Raw genomic sequence first — 13,246 nt, 5'->3', positions numbered from 1 at the left:
AACTGAATTAAAGAACATACAGATGAGGAGAAAGTTAATGACTTTTTTTTTTTTTTTTTAGAAAGCATCAATTATATTATAAAAACTTACAGTTTGAGCTGTCACTTGAGAATGTACCATACCAAATACAAAAAATCAGTTTAGACTTGTGGAAATATTGTTGAAGTTCATAAAGCAGGACAAAGGTGTCAGGAACTGGTGTGAGAAGTGCCCAAAGACCCCAAAAACAACTGCCAAGACACCTGTGAGTAACTGAGCCAAGTCAGGAATTGGAGTTAAAAAAAACAGATAACTCAACTCTCCATGCAAATGGACTGTGATGTCACAGACCAAGAAAAATTCCAGTTCTTGCAGAAGAAGACGTCTTCGATCCAAGTCACGTGTGTTAAGGACAGCCTGGAGAAAGATCATTCACACTGGAAGCTAACCTAGACTAACCTTAAGCTCTCTGGTCACAGAGACGCTGCTTATGTTTGCAGGAAGAAGGCTACAACCCAAAGATCAGTGTCCCCACAGTGAAACACGGTGGTGGGAGTATCGTGCTTTCAACACGTGTGCCACTTGTTGACAACTTCAACAAACAACTGCAGGCTGTTACTTAGTAAAAATGATGCAGGATGTTTGGAAAAGCTTTCTGTAGCACTTTTAAAAAACAGTCATTTTCATTGGGGGCAAATACTTCTGTCCTCATTAGTGTTTAAATATTAACTGGAGACTCTTTGAGTGAGGACTTTTTTTGGTGCCAGAAGCTTTCCAGTGTCTCTTTGGAGTTTTCATGTTCAGCTTTCATTGTGGTGTAAAGTGACAGAACCACCACAGACGACTTCCTTCCTTTTATTGTTCAGTCACATTAGAGTAAACACCCTCAGATGACTATAAAAGAGAATTAAATGTTCCTGAATGGTTGGAGCTGTTCGTCCTAACCGTTAAAGTTTCTGTGTGTCAAAAACAGAGACTTATGTGATCACCTGGGTTAGAATTGACTGACGCTGCCTCATTTTAATTTCACATCGATTTGTTCAGATTTCCCCCAGCGAGTGTCTCTGGGTTTGTCTCTCACACCGGATATACATCAGTTGCTGCTGCCTCCTGCACTGCTGTGTGTTCAAATTCCAACCAGGCAGAGTTGTTATGAGTTTGTCTGTCTTTTCATTTATTTTTGTGCTTGCAGCGCTGTGTGCCAGAACAGAACAACATATTTTCCCAACAAGTAAGTGAAAATTAAAACTGAAAACTTAAAACTGCCCCCAAATCAAATGTTTTTGAATCATGCTTAACCAAATACCAGGCTGGAGAGCTGAAACTAAAGTATACGTATAAAGATTTCAACATTGCATCTTCAAAACTCTTGTCTGTTTTCAACAGAGAAAAGTTGTAGCCTGACTCAAACCTGATTAGAAATGTTCCGCACAGGCAGAGGTACTGTTAAAGTTTAGCCTTAAGCTAAGTCACTGATCATTTACACATCTGCGGCTGTGCAGGCTGCCCGTTTCTCACTTGCTCTTTTTAGCCCACTGGTTGTGTGTAAATGCCCCGACTAATTATCTTGAGCTGCAGTGAGCTTCAGAGGGAGGGGTGGCTCTCCCATGACAAGATGCATGTTACGGCCCTAGCAGGGCCGCCTCCTGAATTTGTCTGTGTGGGCGTGTCCCACCACCTCTTCTGCCTGAGGTGCCACCTCTTTTCTTTGACACAGCTGACACTCGTCAGTGATTAAGAGTATTTAAGCACAGGGAAAGGTGAGCTCTGGGCCAGTGTGCCATTAGTGTGGTTACAGCTTGTGAGCTGTGCTGTTGTGGTTTGCAGCTAGTGAGCTGCGTGTCTGTTTGCAGCTAGTGAGCTGAGTGTGTCTTTGCCGTGTTTGCAGCTAGTGAGCTGTTCTCTTTCTTTTTGACTTACTCTTATTTTATTGACCAACGCCTGAGTTTTGTTTGTTCCTTTAAATGGTGATAGCGGCTTGTCCGTCTCTTTTAGTTAGTTTTAATACCAACTTTAATAAAGCTATTTAATTTAACCCTCTTTGCCTTCTTGTCTCCCTTTTTCTAACCCGGATACTTTTTGTTACTTCCCCCTCACCGCCTAGACCCCTCAGGGGAACGTAACAAGTGGGGGCTCGTCCGGGATATTTGAAGAGGGAGTTTTGAGTTGGTATGGGTTTTTGATTATCTTGCTTTTTGTCACCTTTAGAGATTCCCAACTTCCCAGTTAAGTTAGGTGAGTGTCCAGCTGAGCTTATTGAGTTCTTCCTTCGGGCACTCTTTTGTTATTTTGCCTTTCTTATTTTTAGAGTAATCCTGGGTGGGGATTAGTTCCCTGTTGGGGGTAGGCAATTCAGGGCTCCGGTCACTGAAGTTCTGCCTTTAAAGTTGCCTCGAGCCCAGCACGCTCCAGAAGATAGGTAGGTATAGTTTGGTGTGCTTAGGAACTGGGTAAGTTATGTGTGTTTAACGTGTGTACTGTATGGGGTAAGTTGGTCAGTTAAAGTAAGTTGTGTAGTTAACTATTACTTGGTTAATTGTTGGGTAGTCTCTAAGTGAGTTGGCAGGTGTGCGGTGCGGTGCGATGGCGTTCAAGTTGAATCAGCTGGAGCTGACGAGCGCTGGGCCTACATCTGTTGGTGAGCAGGTGTCCAGGGGCTCGTTTGTAAGCAATAACATCCACCTGGTTCCAGTTTTCTGTGAATCCAGTGTTCAAAGCTTTTTCAGTGTGTTTGAACGCATAGCAACAGCACTGCAGTGGCCTCAAGACATGTGGGGGGTGATGTTGCTGTGTAAATTCACAGGTAAGGCTCAGGAAGCTTGCTCTGGTCTGTCTAGGCAGGACAGCCTAGTTTATGAAAAGATTAAAAGTGCCGTCCTTCAAGCCTATGAGCTTGTACCTGAGGCCTATAGACAGCATTTCCGAGGTTTGGAGTTGGCACATGGTCAGTGCTACCATGACTTTGCTAGGGAGAAGGCAAAGCTCTTTGACAGGTGGTGTTCTGCAAGCCAGGTTAACGATGTGGGGTCCATACGTGAGCTTATGCTGGTGGAGGACTTTAAAAACTCTGTTCCTGAGTCTATTGCTTTTTATTTAAGTGAACAGAGGGTTTCCACTTTACAGCAAGCTGCCACCTTGGCAGATGAGTTTAAGCTGACTCATAAAGCAAAGGCTACAGGACACAATATCCCTTTGTGCCGTAGTACCTCTGGGAGAGATAAGAGTGGGCCAGCTAACAAGGCTAGTGCAGTGGTGGTTTCAAGATCCAGAGCAAAGCTGTGTTTCTTCTGCCACAAGCCTGGCCATGTGGTTGCTAATTGTGTGAGACTGGCACTTAAACGCAGAGCACATCCGAAGGGAAGAAGGCCTGATTTGAAAACAGTCAGTCGTGGTTCTCAAACTGACAAGGTTGTCAGGCCCAGCAAAGGACCACACTTGGAGCATAGTTGTTTAAGGGGCTCCTGTGGTCAGTGTAAGGGGTCAACTAACCCTGAGCTGCCGTTAGTTGACCATTTCTCAGGTCCTCAAAATGACCTGCAGGTGGACAGAGCATGTATAGCACCACCGCTCAGGCCTGCACCCATGACTAACAAACATGCCTGTACCTGTGACCTGAGCAATCGTCTTAAAACTGTTGCAGTAAGGTTTTCTGACTGCCTGCTGTGTTCTCCACAGGTGATGGCTCACAAAAGCCCTGACTATCACACAAGACATTGTTTTGAGGGTCTGGGGCCACTCTCTGTCGATGTTGTGAACCCACTGAGATGGGGGTGGCAGCTTCCGCAGGAAATGCCTAACCGTTGCTATGGGGTTTGGTAGGTGGAAAGCCTGCAATTTGGTGATGAAGCGGTTATGGACTTGTTTTGATTATCGTAATAATTTGACAAACCACGGGTTTGTATTTATGGGAGGGGGTGTTACGGCCCTAGCAGGGCCGCCTCCTGAATTTGTCTGTGTGGGCGTGTCCCACCACCTCTTCTGCCTGAGGTGCCACCTCTTTTCTTTGACACAGCTGACACTCGTCAGTGATTAAGAGTATTTAAGCACAGGGAAAGGTGAGCTCTGGGCCAGTGTGCCATTAGTGTGGTTACAGCTTGTGAGCTGTGCTGTTGTGGTTTGCAGCTAGTGAGCTGCGTGTCTGTTTGCAGCTAGTGAGCTGAGTGTGTCTTTGCCGTGTTTGCAGTGTTTGCAGCTAGTGAGCTGTTCTCTTTCTTTTTGACTTACTCTTATTTTATTGACCAACGCCTGAGTTTTTGTTTGTTCCTTTAAATGGTGATAGCGGCTTGTCCGTCTCTTTTAGTTAGTTTTAATACCAACTTTAATAAAGCTATTTAATTTAACCCTCTTTGCCTTCTTGTCTCCTTTTTCTAACCCGGATACTTTTTGTTACTTCCCCCTCACCGCCTAGACCCCTCAGGGGAACGTAACAATGCAAAATAATGATCCGGGTACATACATTTCATAATGCATGCATATATCACCATCAATGACATCTGGCCTGAGGTCTGCCATGTTTTACATTTCAGTTATTTCTCTCAGAAATGTTGGCTCTAAATGATGAATGTGTTACACTTAAACTGTTACTGGCTCACAGTGCAAAGGGCTCACTGGGACGTAGGAGCCTTTCAATTAAATCCCATAAATGCATTTAAACAAGTATAAATATGAGTCTAACATTTGTAACCAATCAAACTGCTTCAAATGAACACATCCTGTCCGTCAACAGCAAAGACCAATGTGGTATCTGGATCTTTGGTTCCACATATTTTTGACACAGTTCCCCGTAGACAGTACACATCTACAGTTTGCAGATATATTAACCTCCTAGGACCTGCCGTCCACATATGTGGACATCACATTTTTGGTTATTTTGACCAAAATACTCAATTTTGCTCTACATGGCCCTGATATCCACTTACGAGGACATTATAAATATATATTATATACATTATACATTATATATATTCAAATGAATATCCTCATTTGTGGCTCTCATTTTTCTTAAAAACAAAAATAAGGTTAAAAAAAAAATCTGGAAATTCTTTGTTTTTACATTCATCGGGCCCAAATATCAAAGAGAAATTAAAAATGCATGTCGTGGAAGAGTTCGGGTCTTAGGAGGTTAATAATATTATGTTACAAATGTTACAAACAAGTAAAATTATATAATATTACTTGTTTGTAAACGACCAACACAATATGATGAACAGACTTGCTCAATGGCTGAAGGAGGTGGCACATCAGGCACGGCAAAGTGCTGTTGAAGTTCACTGCCGGGCTCCCACGAGTCATCCCACATTTTCCCACTGGAAAATATCATTATTGAAAGAAACGACTGCAAATACTTAAAATCAGGTTGGGGATTACTTCATGCTTTTAATGTTTAACCCCAGGGGTGGAATATAATAATGTCGAATTTACGGTAAATTGCTGGCAGCTGTGGTTGGCAGAATTTCACTGTGGAAAGTATAGTAGTAATGCAGAATACATAACGGTATACTTGATAAATGTAAATTTCACAGTTCAATTCAATTTTATTTATATAGCGCCAAATCACAACAAAAGTCACCTCAAGGCGCTTCATAGGTACAAAGAAAAACCCAACAATCATATGACCCCCTATGAGCAAGCACTTTGGCGACAGTGGGAAGGAAAAACTCCCTTTTAACAGGAAGAAACCTCCAGCAGAACCAGGCTCAGGGAGGGGCGGGGCCATCTGCTGTGATTGGTTGGGGTGAGAGAAGGAAGACAGGATAGAAGACATGCTGTGGAAGAGAGGCAGAGGTTAATATCAGATATGATTCAATGCAGAGAGGTCTATTAACACATAGTGAGTAAGAAAAGGTGACTGGAAAGGAAAAACTCAATGCATCATGGGAATCCCTGGCAGCCTACATCTATTGCAGCATAACTAAGGGAGGATTCAGGCTTTTCAGCGACATCCTGATAATAATGAATGACAGTAGTCCAGCCTGGAAGTAATAAATGTATGAACTAGTTTTACAGCGTCACTAAGAGACAGGATATTTCTAACTTTAGAGATGTTGCACAAATGGAAGAAAGCAGTCCTACATATTTGTTTAATATGTGCGTTGAAGGACATGTCCTGGTCAAAAATGACTCCAAGGTTCCTCACAGTGTTACTGGAGGCCAAGGTAATGCCATCCAGAGTAAGAATCTGCTTAGATACCATATTTCTAAGATTTTCAGGGCCGAGTACAATAACCTCAGTTTGATCTGAATGAAGAAGCAGAAAGTTAGCGGCCATCCAGGTCTTTATGTCTTTAAGACATTCCTGCAGTTTAACTAATTGGTGTGTGTTATCTGGCTTCATGGACAGATAGAGCTGGGTGTCATCTGCATAGCAGTGAAAATTTATGCTATGTCTTCTAATGATACTGCCTAAGGGAAGCATGTATAATGTAAACAGAATTGGTCCTAGCATTGAACCCTGTGGAACACCATAATTAACCTCAGTGTTTGAAGAAGACTCTTCATTTTCATGGACAAATTGTAATCTATTAGATAGATATGATACAAACCACTGCAGTGCAGTACCTGTAATACCTACAGCATGTTCCAGTCGCTCTAATAGGATATTATGGTCAACAGTATCGAACGCTGCACTGAGGTCTAGCAGGACAAGCACAGAGATGAGTCCACTGTCAGAGGCCATAAGAAGATCATTTGTAACCTTCACTAAAGCTGTTTCTGTGCTGTGATGAGCTCTGAAACCTGACTGAAACTCTTCAAATAAGCCATTCCTCTGCAGATGATCTGTTAGCTGTTTGACAACTACTCTTTCAAGGGATGTTTGATATGAAAGGAAGGTTGGAGATTGGCCTATAATTAGCTAAGACAGCTGGGTCTAGAGATGCTTTTTAAGTAAAGGTTTAACTACAGCCAGCTTGAAGGCCTGTGGTACATAGCCGATTATTAGAGATAGGTTAATCATATTTAAGATTGAAGCATTATTAATGGCAGGACTTCTTTGAGCAGTTTTGTAGGAATGGGGTCTAAAAGACACATTAATGGTTTGGAGGAAGTAATTATTGAAGTTAACTCAGAAAGATCAATTGGAGAAAAAGAGTCTAAATGAACATCAATGGTACTGAAAGCAGCTGTAGATAATATTACATCTGTGGGATGATTTTTGGTAATTTTTTCTCTAATGATAAAAATTTTATTTGTCAAGAAATTCATGAAGTCATTACTAGTTAACGTTTAAAAGGACACACCTGGTACACGTCCTTGGCTCAACAGTGCTCTGACTGTTTGTCAGCCTGGCTACAGTGCTGAAGAGAAACCTGGGGTTGTTCTTATTTTCTTCAATCAGTGAAGAATAGTAAGATGTTCTGGCTTTGCGGAGGGCTTTCTTATAAAGCAACAAACTATTTCTCCAGGCTAAATGATGATCCTCTAAATTTGTGACACGCCATTTCCTCTCCAGCTTACGAGTCATCTGCTTTAGGCTACGTGTTTGAGAATTATACCACGGAGTCAGGGACTTCTGATTTGAGACCTTAGTTTTCACAGGAGCTACAGTATCCAGAGTCGTAGGTAGTGAGGAGGTAAAATTATTAACAAGATGATCGACCTCTGTTGGAGTAGCGTTCAGATAGCTGCTCTGCTCTGTGCTGGTACAGGGCATTGAAGATGATAACAGTGGGTGGATTATATTCTTAAACTTAGTTACAGCACTTTCAGAAAGACATCTACTGTGGTAAAGTCTACTCTCCACTGCTGTGTAATCAATTATTGTAAATGTAAATGTTATCAGGAAATGATCAGACAGGAGAGGGTTTTCAGGAAACACTGTTAAATGTTCAGTTTCTATGCCCATATGTTAAAACAAGATCTAGAGTGTGATTAAAGTGGTGGGTGGGTTCTTTTACATTTTGAGAGAAGCCAATTGAGTCTAATAACAGATTAAATGCCATGTTGAGGCTGTCATTTTTAGCATCTACATGGATGTTAAAATCACTCACAAATAATTATTTTATCTGAGCTGAGCACTAAATCAGATAAAAAGTCTGAGAAATCAGAGAGAAACTCTGTGTAAGGCCCAGGTGGACGATAGATGATAACAAGTAAGACTGGTTTCTGAGTTTTACAGCTGGGGTGGACGAGGCTAAGCATCAGGCTTTCAAATGAATTAAAAGTCTGTCTGGTCTTTGGTTGATTAATAGGCTGCTGTGAAAAATTGCTGCCACACCGCCCCCTCGGCCTGTGCTTCGAGGTGTTCTGGTAGTTAGAATGACTCGGGGGTGTTGATTCATTTAAACTAACATAATCATCCTGCTGTAACCAGAAAAAAAGAAAATTAAAAGATAATTAAAAGACATAAAATAAGTTATACCTTAGGGGTTTTCTAGCAGATCTAGTTCAATAATCATATGATTCAGATCCAGAGCTTGTTTTTTGTCCATAAATTTTACAGATGAGAAGAAGAGGCAGAGTTCTTTGTGAAAAGTAAAAAAGGACGGCATTGTTTTCAGAAAACGAATTTGCCCATAATAATCATTATTTTAGGAACATTTTCCTCTTTTCTTTTCTTTTCTTTTCTTTTCTTTTCTTTTCTTTTCTTAGAGAACCAAAGATAAGATCATTTTTAGAAAATTCAAGTAAGTCTGGAATCTTTGGGAAGAGCCAGTAGTGCACATCGTTCCACAGGGCTTTACAGAATATACAATCATAAAATAAATGTTCTGTTGATTCAATATCCCCATCACAAAAAGAGCAAGAATTATTATCAATAGCAAAGCGACGTCTGAGAAATTCTTTGGAAGGGTAAATACCAGAGAGGATTTTGTAGTGGACCTCCTTAGCTTTGGGAAGAATGGGAAGTTTTAGGTAATTTCTTCTGATCGCTTTCTTTTGATCACCGGAGAACAGATGTGAGATGGAATTTGGATTGGATCTATAAGGGAAAAAAAACATTAGTAAATAATTCCCTAATTTGGGAGTTTTTTAGCCTGTTAGCTGTAATGTTATGCCATTTACCAAGAGTTCAGGGAGGTCAGGGGATCTATAGTCAGGGTTTTGAAAAAGATTATATGCTGTACTAGAATGTTTTGAGGGATAGCCTTAGTAATTTTTTTGAAATTCTTTGTTATTTATTTGCAGATTATAATTCATCTTCTAATAAAATTTTACCTCTATCATTTAACAAATGCATCACTGACCAGATGCCTTTATCGTACCATTTTTTCATAAAGATTGATTTGTTTCCAACTTTTATGTAACGACAGTTTCATAGGGGAGTGTTGTGTGGGCTATAGTTTGTATATTAATTTCCAGTATAATAAAACTTGCTGGTGAAAGGAAGAGAGCTTTATGGGGAGTTTTTTTATGTCAAAATCACATCTAAGTAAAAGGTTAATTCCGCCTAGATCTGAGAATATTTTGCTTGGAATGTGAAACCAAAGGCTATTTTGACTTCTTAAAAATGACCTAAGCCAATTTATTTTTAGGGTGCCATTTAAGCTGTCAAATTCAATAGCTTGCAAACCTCCATCTTCAAAACATTTGACTAAATTACCTTGCCTGATATAGTGGGTTTTACGTTTCCATATAAAATCAAAGTTTAGCTGGTTAATAGATTTGATTGCTGATTTAGGCACTCCTACCGCATATGCAGGGTATACTAGCCTGGAGATACTTTCCATTTTGGTGAGAAAAATTCCACCTAGAATCGAAAAGTCTCTCTGAGCCCAGTTATTCAAATGAGTTCTACAGATATGAATTTTCTCCCAAATATTAAGGTTATCTAAATCAGTCTTATTCTTGGTATATACACACCCAAATATTTGACAGTGGATTTAACAGGAATATTAAAAAGTGTTAGAAATAGTACAATCATTTAAGGGTAAGATCTCACATTTGTTTAAATTCAGATTTAACCCTGAAGCTTTTGAGAAAGTTTTAATGATCTGAAGAATTTTGGGGATTTCATTCAGGTTATTTAGGAAAATAGTTGTATCATCGGCTAACTGGCTGATAGAGAGCTCTTTACCCAGGATAGATATCTTACCAAACTCAGCATTTTTAATCAGAATGGAAAGCATTTCTGTTGCTGCAATAAACAACAATGCGAGATTGGACATCCTTGTTTCATTCCTTTGCAAATCCTAAATCTTTGGGGTGCCACGTGGAAGACACACTGAACTGTTAGAGTATCTCTATATAGTAATTTGATTACATTAATGAAGTTACCTCCAAAACCCAACAAATCAAGGGCTTGAAACATAAATTCATGCTCTATCATGTCGAAGGCTTTGTAAAAATCTAAAAATAGAACAAAACCTTGGTTTTCAATTAGGTATTTGTAGTCAATCAAGTCCAAAATAAGGCGGATATTATTATGGATTGAGCGGCCTTTTATAAATCCAGACTGAGTGTCAGAAATAATTTAAGTTATGCCTGATTTTAACCTGTTTGCAAAAATATGTGTTAGAAGTTTATAATCATTATTTAATAGAGTAATTGGTCTTAAATTATCAAGAAGAGTCGGATCTTTCCCAGGTTTTGGTATGAGTGTAATTACCCCTTGTTTCATAGTGTGTGTGAGAGAACCATTTTCTAATATTTCTGTAAGCATTCCAAACACAAGGGTTCTAAAATGAACCCAAAAATGTTTGTAAAAGTTACTGGTCAAACCATCACAAACTGGTGCTTTATCTTTGGGTAAAGCACTTAAGGCTTTATCTAACTCTTCAATGGTAATTTTGCCCTCACAGGTCTTTTTAAATTTTTCATCAATTTTAGGAATCAGGTTGAAAAAATGTCTCAGCCAATGGTCTAGAGTATGAAGAGGAGTACAAATTACTGTAAAAGGTAAAGATTTCTTTAGATATTAATTGAGGGTCAGTGCATAGCCGACTATCAATTTGTAGACTATTTATGGCGTTTCTCTCTTGTCTTATCTTTTCTAATCTACAGAAAAATGCTGTACTTTTTTCGCCATCCTCGATCCACTTGGCTCGGGATCTCAGATATGCTGCTTTAGCCTTTTTAGTATGAATATCGTCTAAAGAAGACTGTAGAATACTTCTACGTTGTTTGTCATTATCATTAAAAAAGGGTTTTGAGCAGATGTGATTAAGTTCTCTGATAACTTCAGTTTCTTTTTGCTTGTTCTGATGAGCTATTATTTTACTGTGTTTAATTGAGATTTGACGTACTTTAAACTTTCAGAATTCCCACTTTTCTGTGTAAGAACTTATGTTTTCATTAGTTGAAATAAGTTCTAGTTGTCGAAGTATTTCGTTACTAAAATTTTCATTGGTAAGCAGGGATGAGTTAAACTTCCAGTAACCTTTATTATGAGAGTTTTTAAGTTGAGGAGTGACACTGAAATGTATCACACAGTGGTCGGTTAAAGGCGCAGCTGAGACACCCACATCTACACTATTCTGCATTAAACTGTCTGAGATTAGCCAGAAATCGATACGCGATTTAGCCGAACCATCAGGCTTGAACCACGGAAAGGACTGAACAAGTGGGTTTGCTAATCTCCAAGGATCTATTAGGTTGAGATTTAGACAGAAGCTGTGTAAAAATGAATTTATATGATGGGAATGGAATTTAGAGGGTGATCTATCAAGCCATTCGTCATAAACCATATTGAAATCTCCACCTAATATAAGATTGTTTGTGGAGTATTTGTGAGATCGTTCTTTTAGGTGACTGGTAATCTCAGTTAATAAAAGTTTGTTCTGAGCTACATTGTTGTAACCATAAACATTACATAAGATCAAAAAGCTATTATCCACTTTGAAATGATCACCGGTGTCACGTCTGCACAGCTGTTTTATACGTGAGCTGTGGGGCGTGGCCGGGTGAACCAGAGTGTCTTAAAGAAGTATCCACACGGTGGAGGGTGTCCATTTTGTGAACCTCAGATTCAATTGTAGAATTGAAAGTAATTTTCTTGGTGTCATTCGAACATCTTGAGCACCTCCAAGTCTGAGGCCATGGTTCTCTGCCAAAAAAGGACCCTTTGGGTTGGGGGATAGTTGCCTTCCCAAGCGAGTGATTTGAAGTTTCTTATGGTTTTCCTCATAAAAGAAGAGGAGGAGCAGGATTGGCAGACTGGTTGCCCTGGTGTTGCAATTGACCACTGCGGTAAAGAGAGAGCTGAGCCAGAAAGCACTTTACCCACACCTTTGGGCATGCTCTGTAGCTAGTGCTCTGAAGAATAGTGTTGCAGATACAAGCAATCAAAATAAGCTTCCTCTCTAAGGTGGCAGGGATCCGTTTAAGAAAGGAAGGATGAAGAACTCAAACATCTAAAGGGAGCTTAGAGCAGAGTTGCTGCTAGTTCACACTGAAAGAAGCTGGCTGAAGTGGTTCAGGCATCTGATCAGGAGGTCATCTCTGTGCCTCTCCTAGGAGGTTTTTTTTTTCAGGACACTCCCAGGAGGAGGCCAGAAGATCAGCTTAGGCTGCCACTAAAACTCATCTTTGGATAAGGAAATGGATGGATGTAAGTGTCTACAGCCTGTATATATTATATAACAAGTAACCATAGAAAACAAATTATCTTTAGAAATAAAATTAACAAATTTAGCTGAATTAAGAGCATTCTACAATTAACAAGTTAATAAATAAAATTTTATTTTCAAAATCATGCAAATCTATCATTGCTTATAGATCAATTTCCTCTTTACACATTTGTCTCTCAGAAGTAGCAATAGCCTACTCATAATTACTACATGAAGTAGACTTTGTGGCAAACTAAACATTCCCCCTTCATGATACATATGGAAAATATTTATTTTTACATGAGCAAAATGCCACTTGGTAATGGTCTTGTTCAGTCTGAAAAGGGATTGGAATAAATAAAAATGAGGCATCGCATCAGCATGGTATAATGAACACAATTCAAGACACTTACACTGGTTGATTGCAGCTGTGACATCCACTGTGTTATCAGTGTTAAAGTCATCAGTTATCAGTTACACATGCACCAGCACTCACTTAAAGGTGAAACCAGTAAATAATGGCTCTTTAGTGGCCTCTAGTGCCAGCCTAAACACAACAGCATTAACAACAAACAACATGTTCCTACCAATGCGTCTCCATCAGCAAAGTCTAGAGTTTCATTTACAGGCTTCCTGACATTGTCTTCTCTGACAAACTGCATCATACTTTAAGCTGCCTGATTTATTATCAAGCAGCAGCTTAAATTTGTTCAACAGTTTATACAAGTTGAACTGATATTCATTTCAACTTTCTCACACTCTACTACTGACAGCTTGGGGTT

Source organism: Pelmatolapia mariae, unplaced genomic scaffold, assembly GCF_036321145.2.
Source record: "Pelmatolapia mariae isolate MD_Pm_ZW unplaced genomic scaffold, Pm_UMD_F_2 NODE_ptg000772l+_length_27581_cov_1, whole genome shotgun sequence".
Classification (NCBI taxonomy): domain Eukaryota; kingdom Metazoa; phylum Chordata; class Actinopteri; order Cichliformes; family Cichlidae; genus Pelmatolapia; species Pelmatolapia mariae.
This window is presented reverse-complemented; position numbering follows the sequence as displayed.